This window comes from Pongo abelii, chromosome 16 (assembly GCF_028885655.2).
Source record: "Pongo abelii isolate AG06213 chromosome 16, NHGRI_mPonAbe1-v2.0_pri, whole genome shotgun sequence".
NCBI lineage: Eukaryota > Metazoa > Chordata > Mammalia > Primates > Hominidae > Pongo > Pongo abelii.
Window position 1 is genome coordinate 19700278 of NC_072001.2, and position 7342 is coordinate 19707619.

The 7342-nt window shown below is 54.6% G+C and overlaps 1 pseudogene; it reads right to left on the reverse strand.

Annotated features, from left to right (window-relative positions):
- Positions 1–2823: 2823 nt before the first annotated feature.
- On the reverse strand, positions 2824–6874 carry LOC129049992 (uncharacterized; annotated as a pseudogene).
- Positions 6875–7342: the final 468 nt, after the last annotated feature.

Genomic DNA, 7342 nt, shown 5'->3' on the forward strand with positions numbered 1-7342 from the left:
ACTTTTGTCCAGTTTTTCTAACTGCTCTTGTGGGGAGGTGAATCTGTAACAAGCTCCTCTGCCTTTAGTGAAAGTTGAAAACCTTCATCTGTCCTTTTTCTGTTGTTTTTGAGATGGAGTCTCGCTCTGTTGCCCAGGCGCTAGTGCGGTGGCACGATCTCTGCTCACTGTAACTTCTGCCTCCTGGGTTCAAGCAATTCTCCTGCCTCAGCTTCCCGAGTAGCTGGGATTACAGGCGTGTGCCACCATGCCTGGCTAATTTTTTTGTATACCTTTAATAGAGACAGGATTTCACCATGTTTTCCAGGCTGGTCTCGAGCTCCTGACTCAGGTGATCTACCTGCCTCAGCCTCCCAAAGTGCTGGGATTACAAGTGTGAGCCACTGCGTCCAGCTCATCTGTCTTTTAAAAAAATGTTTTTAATTGGAGGTATAATTTATATTCAGTGAAATGCACAGATCTGGTTTACATTTTGATGAGTTTTAACTCATTTAACATTACCCATGGAACCTACCTCCTTTGAAGATACAGAGTATTTCTATCATCCAGAAAGTGTTCCTGTGCTTTCATCCTGTCCGGCACTCCCCCAGCAGCTGATGAACATGCTGAGGACATTGGTACTGGATTCTGGCCACCCCAAAAGAGCCGCTTTGAGAAGGCTTACCCAGCACTAAATCCCTTCCTGCTCTCTCAAAATTTCCATCTTTTAGCTGGTTGTACCTATAACCCTCCCTCATCAACTCAGTAGATAAACAAACCCTGAAAAATAAACTCCCCTTCCTGGCCCAGCAGCCCACAGCCTAATATTGACTGTATTCCCAGGCTTTCAGAAATGGAACTCGCCTGCTGGTTCACCCTCACTAGGGCGGCAGCTGCACAGGAGCAGCTGGGCTCACCCATTAAGCCAGAAGCCAATAGGTAGACAGTGACACTCAGACCCCAGCCTGGGCCAGCCTGGCTGAAAGCCCCCTTCTTTCCGTCCCACTCTGGAGAGAGGGGGCAGAGCATACACAACTCTACTGCCCTCCGCATCCTTCAGCTGTGCTTCCTCCTGGGAGAGGGAGCCACTCATTAATTTGGCCAAAGCCTTCTTGAGGGCTGTAGGTTTCACAGGCTGGGTGTGTGGGGCCCACCATGCTAGAGAGAGAGGCTGGTGTGTCAGAAGGCAGCCATCTGGCCAGAGGAGGATCAACCCCCTTGGTGACCTCCTTCCCCCGGCTGGACACAGCGTCCTGCACTCTCTACATGTGACTGTTCCCCTCAGAGCTGCTTCCAAGGGAGGGATTCTAACCCTGTGGGTGCGGACATTGTGTTACTTTACGGTGGGCCATGGCTCCCTCTGACATCTCCAACTCAGAGGCAGTAGAGAGAAGATGAGAAATTCCCTGGCCCCTCCTCCCTCAGCACCCCCACCTCTGCACACGTCCACATATGGAGACCCTGACAATGGGCCCTGGGAGTGCCACCATCTGCGCCTCCTTTCCATGCCTGCAGCAGCCATGCCCACTCTCCAGACCCTCACCCACCTGGCTCAGTAGACACTGCACTGCCTGTGGTCCTGCGCCTACACCTGGGCCTCTGTACCCGTCAGTTCCCCCAGTCTGGTTCTTATTTTCCCCAACAAGTAGGGAGCCTGTAAGGACACCTGTTGAGCAAGCTGGGGGAGAGAGTAGGGTGGGGCTGGGAGGATGAGGAGGAGAAGCTCATGGTCATGCTGGAGACTCAGCTGAGCAGAGTCTCTGCAGGCCCCTTGGCTGCCTAGCCAGTGGTGATCCCGCCCCCACCCTCATTTCTTCTTTGTTAACAAAACCATGACCTCATTAAATACTGGACACCTATAAACCTCATGGACCCTCCTCCAGCCTCCCCACCGTGTACTGGTCAGTCTAAGTCAACTCTAGTCATTTCATTCCTCTGGACATTGACTGCTTGGGGCTTGGGCATGAGCTGCCTCTTCACCTGAGCCTGAGCCACAGGTACCCTCTGTACCTACCACGCTGATGCACTGGGCCAGGGAGAGCTCCGTCTCGATGGAGATGAGCTGTGAGGAGCTGGTGGCTGGGTGGATCAGGTTGTGGTAACGGGTTTTGTTCAGAAGGTCGTCCATCAGTTTCTGCTCGGCATGGGCCACGCGGCAGTCCCCTGGGTAAACACACAGACATGCTGGGCCCTTGTGCAGCTGTCCCCCACTGCAGCTGACAGCTATGAAGCAGGAGCTGAGAGGGCCAGGGAGCACAGACACCCTGAGAGCTGGCTGAAGCAGTGAAGGCGCTGGCGGGCCTTTCTTTCCCTGGGGACTTCAAATGACATTAATGACAGAGCTCAGCTACCTCCTCCCCATGCCATACCTCTTCCTCCTCCCCCTCCCTCGATCAGTGAACAGCATCCCACGCTCTACACATCTGATACAAAACTGGGTGTCTCTTCCTGACTCCTCCCTTGGTTCATCCAAGTAGCCCCCAAGTCCCGTCTGTCCTCCCATCTCCACGGCTAAAGCCATGTCCCTGCCTCCCCTGCCCTGCCCACCTTCTATTCTCTCCACCTGCACTCTGCCCCTGCCATCCATGTGCCGTACAGTGGCAGACTGTTCTTTCTACAGCAAGCTGGACTAGGGCCCTTCCCCACCCACAGCTCTCAGAGCTGGAGGTGGAGTTGAATCTCATGTTCTGGCTTGGCATTCAGAGCTCTTTGCCCCTCGGCACTGGCTTATCCAGAGTGCTCACAGTGCAGGGCAGGAGCCCCATGACTCAAATGTGGGTTTGGTGCAGAACTGGGTCTGAGGTGGTGCTTTCCCTATGAAGAGACAGGGCCGACATGGGGGGATTTTCTGGGTTCAGAGTTAGACCTACAGAGTGCAAGGTTTCTCTGAGGCACCAAATGGAGGGGTCGAGCTAGCAGCTGGCTCCTGGTCTGGAGCTTCAAGGAGGGGTCTCAGCTCAGAGCCAAATTCAATAGCCAGCTTACATGCAGCCTCCCGCAGGGAGCCCCTGGAGCTTCCACAGCCTCAGATCTGCCCCTCTGCATACCCCAGATCTCTTGCCAAGGGGCGTTTGGGTCTTCATGTCATCTCCCTCCCATGTCTGGGAGTAAAGGTGAGGTGCGGGGACTTGCGCTTGTGTACTCTGGTGTCTTAAGGGAGAGTGTGTCAAGTAGAGTGGAGGCGGCTTGGAAAGAGGGAGACTCAGAGGAGAGTGAAGGACACGTGACCAGGCGAGCCTGGGAGCAGGAAAAGAGAGTGAGCAGAGGAAACCGCTGGGTCAGGGGAGCAGATGGGAGGATCAGGGAATGAGGGGGGCTGGAGACATGGGGGTGGGGACGCTGGTGAGGGGCTGCCTGGCTCGCCAGGCTCAGGAGTCAGTTACATCCTCCCACAAGGACCAGCTCACCTAGTCGCCCCAAAGCCCTCTCTCTGTGGGTGGGACCAGAGGGCCAAGAGCACAGATAACCCAGTTGAGCAGGACTGAGGCAGACTCAGGTGGGTGCTGGGCTGGACTCCTGGCTCTGGGGAGCAGCCGCCACCCTGCCTACTGCATCCACTTTCCAACTCGCTGCCTATCTGAGCAGATGCAATATTGGGCACCTTGTGAAACATGCTCCTGGTGCACCTGCTGCCTGCTGCCCCTCCTGCAGAGTGCCCGGGCTCTCCAGAGGGGATTCCTGTAGAGGCTTGGCCTAGATTCTGAGTCCTGCCTCTCATACCCGGGGCTGCTACCCCAGAGGCCAGCTGCTTGAGTACCCTGGAAGCTAGTCTGTAGCCCCAGGCTACAGCTGGGTCCATCCCACGGCCCTTCTTTAGTGTATCTATTTGGACTGACTGCTCAGTTCATAGAGAGGGGTGTGTCTTGCCCCAGCCCATCTGGCATGTCTAAGGCAGCTGTGGGGTCAGAATCTGCAGCTCCCGGCCCCCAGCCCTGCAACAGTAGGAGAGGCTGGACCCCACATCTCTGAAGTCCCACTGGGCTGGTGCGAGCGGGCTCCCGAGTGCAGAGCTGCTCTGCAGGCTGTGGGGCTCATGCACCAGCTTTGAACCCACCTGATGTGCTCAGGTTGCTCACCTTTGGGCCTGTCCTGACTCTCAGGCATTCGGCTGAGCCTGAGGGCCTCTCCCTCATCTTGACCACCAGCTACAGGCTCTGACTTAGAGGTTCCCAGAACCTTAGACCATTTGGCCGGCCCCCCATTTCTCACCTGAGGAAACTGAGACCAGAGAGGGAAAGCAACTTTCTCAAGGACCCCCAGCAATTCAGAGGCAGAACCAGGTCTAGGAGCCTCTTCTCGATAGATTTTCTCCCTGTCCCCGAGCCTTCTTTAGTGCCTCATTAACTTCCCTGTAAGGAAACTGCCCCCCTGAGGCTGGAAATGGTGCTGTCCAGAGTGGTGTGCGACAGTGACTGCGCCTGTGTTTGTACTTGTGAGTGTGTATGGGGGTGGGGATGGGGGGGGAATAAACGGCAGGGATTCTGGGGGCTGGATGCACTCCACCTCACCCCAAAAAGGGGTGCAGGAGAGCCCAGCCAAGTACAGCACATGCTTCGACTTTCCAATCTGCTGAATGCCTGTGAGGCCAGCTGGGCTCAGAAGACAAGGGACAGGCCTTTCCCCATAGATGGCAGGGGGGTGCCCAAGATGGGTGGAAGCTTCTGCTGCAACTTTGGGGGTCACATCCCAGCCCATGGGCTGACACTTAAGCAGAAAAAGCCACCTCTAGGAGTCAGTCGTGATCTAGTGATTCTGATGAGGAGGGGCCCCACCAGCATGTGTCCAGGGTCTTGTCTGGGAAAAACTGCTCCCTGGCAGAAAGAGGCTAATAATTTGAGAGGAAGCCATAGCTGAAATCCTAAACTGTGTGAGTGTGTGTGTCCAGTTTGAAAAAGCGTATCTGACCTAAACATTTATATTGAAAAAATGGAAAGATATTCCCCTTGTTTTGGAATACAAACTACAGAAAGCAACAGTTAACAGAATCTCATCGGAAAGGTCAGATTCTGCATCTGGAAAGGCACAGTGATTTTCAACTGCGGTGTGTGTCCTTAACTGAGGAAGGGAAGGTGAGATTTATATTTAGTAAAAGGCAGCTATGAATTTACCTTTTATAAAGAGCTTGCTATATACTATTAGTGCTTTTCAATCATGTCAGAATCAGCCAGATGCCTGTGGAAATGCAAATTCCCAGGCTTCATTCCCAGAGATTCTGGTCCTGTGAGCCTAGGGTGGGGCCCAGAAATCTCTATGGGGTGGTGCAGGCTGCCCCAGGACCACACCAAGAAACACTGCAACTGGCCCCCACACATCCCAGTTCACAAATATGCAGGCAGGCATCTTATCTCCACAGAACAGATAGGGAAACTGAGGTCCAGAGTGGGGAAAGAAACATCATGGGGCCACCCAGCAAGTAGTAGCAGAGCCACGATACACCCACTGTCTGCAGACACCATCTCTGATGACAGCTCCACCTCCCCACAGGAACCTTGCCTACCCCCACCCCTACCTCCTGCTGCCCGTATGGTGGGTCTCTGTCCAAGGAAGATGTATCCTAGGTCCTCTAGGCTGACTGGGGCTCAGAGGAAACCTTGGCCCAGAGTGTAGGAGCTAGAGGGGTCCTTGGAATTCATGTGGGGAATTTGAGGCCCAAAGAAGGCAGTCCTCACATTTGAACTCTGTCTGGAGAAGGGCTGGGTCTCCTTCCTGAGTGGTACGTTTGACTTCACCAGCCTGGCCCTCAGTCAAGCTGGCTGTCCAGGCCCGCCACACCTCAGGGTGGGTGACCAGAGACGGTGGTGCCATAAAACACATTTCCTGGGAAATCCACCCCCAAAGCTCAAAACACTCCAGGGCTGGTGAGTTGGGCAAGCTCCCTTCCCTCTCAGCCCAGTTTCCCCATCTCTACAACAGCTATGCTGGTGGAGACTTCTCCCTGAGACTGAGCCGCAGATTTTCTCCTGGGCGCCTACACCACCCAGGTTACCAGCTCCTCTGTGCCCGCTCTTCAAGAAAGTCAGCTCTCAGGTAAGGAAGGTGCCTTGGCTCTATCGGGAGCAGGAGCCGGTGCACCCCCAGCCTCCCAGACCAGTGGGGATGGCCCGGGCTGCCTACAAAGCTGCTGCCCAGCCCAGAGACACCCGCCTGGGAGGGTGGCCCTGGCCCTCGCAGCGGCTCTGAGAAGAGGCGGCCCCCACTCCAAAACTGGCAGAGCCACCCACGCCTTCCCTCAGCCCAAAGAGGCTTTTAGGAACATGAATCATCTCAGGTTCAAACCCATGGGGTTGCTGAAAGACAAGAAAGTGCGGGGCGAGCTGGCGCGAGGGAGCACTGCTCCGTGCAGACTTTGCAGGGAGGGCACTTAGGAAAAGGGACTGGAGTCTGGGAGGGTGACTAGCTCAGGGTTAAAGGGAGGAGATGGAGCTGGAGTGAGCTGGCCTCATCCTCCCCCTTGGGCCTTCCAGCCTGGGCTCAGGCGATTCAAAGGAGCGAGCACCTCCCTCTCCCGGCCAGGGAGTTCTTGCCACATTCTTCAATCAGTACCATTCCCTTGGGGGCTGGGTGACAGCACCCACCTCCAGACCTGGCTGGAACTGCTGTCTCGATTCTAGATCCAAAAGAACCTCTGGCAGCTTCTCCATCTCCCTCTCAGTCCAGCCTCACCTCTTTGCCTAAGGAGGAGCTCCAACAGCAAATCTCGCAACTGGAGGAACAAGGCAGGAAGGGCAGGGTCTGAAGAAGGAACCACCTTCAAAACGCAGCTCTGCCACCTTCTCTCCAGGACTCTCAGGCTTGCTTTCCTATTGCGCCCTCGACATCCTTTTGCTATAATCTGGCATGTTGACGTATAGTCTTTAAAAGCAACAACACTGTTGACGTGGAGCAGACTTCCCATTTGGGATGGTCTGGAGAAGTTAGGTTTGAGGGCATCCTCTCTTCTGCAAACTGCAGCAGTAATAGATGAGATATACACAGTAAATGAAGGCCGCACGCGGTGGTCACACCTGTAATCCTGTAATCCCAGCACTCTGGGAGGCTGAGGTAGGAGGATCACTTGAAGCCAGGAGTTCGAGACCAGCCTGGCCAATATGGCAACACCCTGTCTCTACTAAAAATATAAAAATTAGCTGGGCATAGTGGTGCACACCTGTGGTCCCAGCTACTCAGGAGGCTGAGGCAGGAGAATCACTTGAACCCGCGAGGCAGAGGTTGCAGTGAAACAAGATCCCGCCACTGCATTCCAGCCTGGGTGACAGAGTGAGACTCCATCTCAAAAAAAATAAAAATAAAAAATAAAGTACATAAAAAAGACATGCCCAGGCTGAAAAATATGTTAATCTTTATCTCCATGAACGAAAAGCAG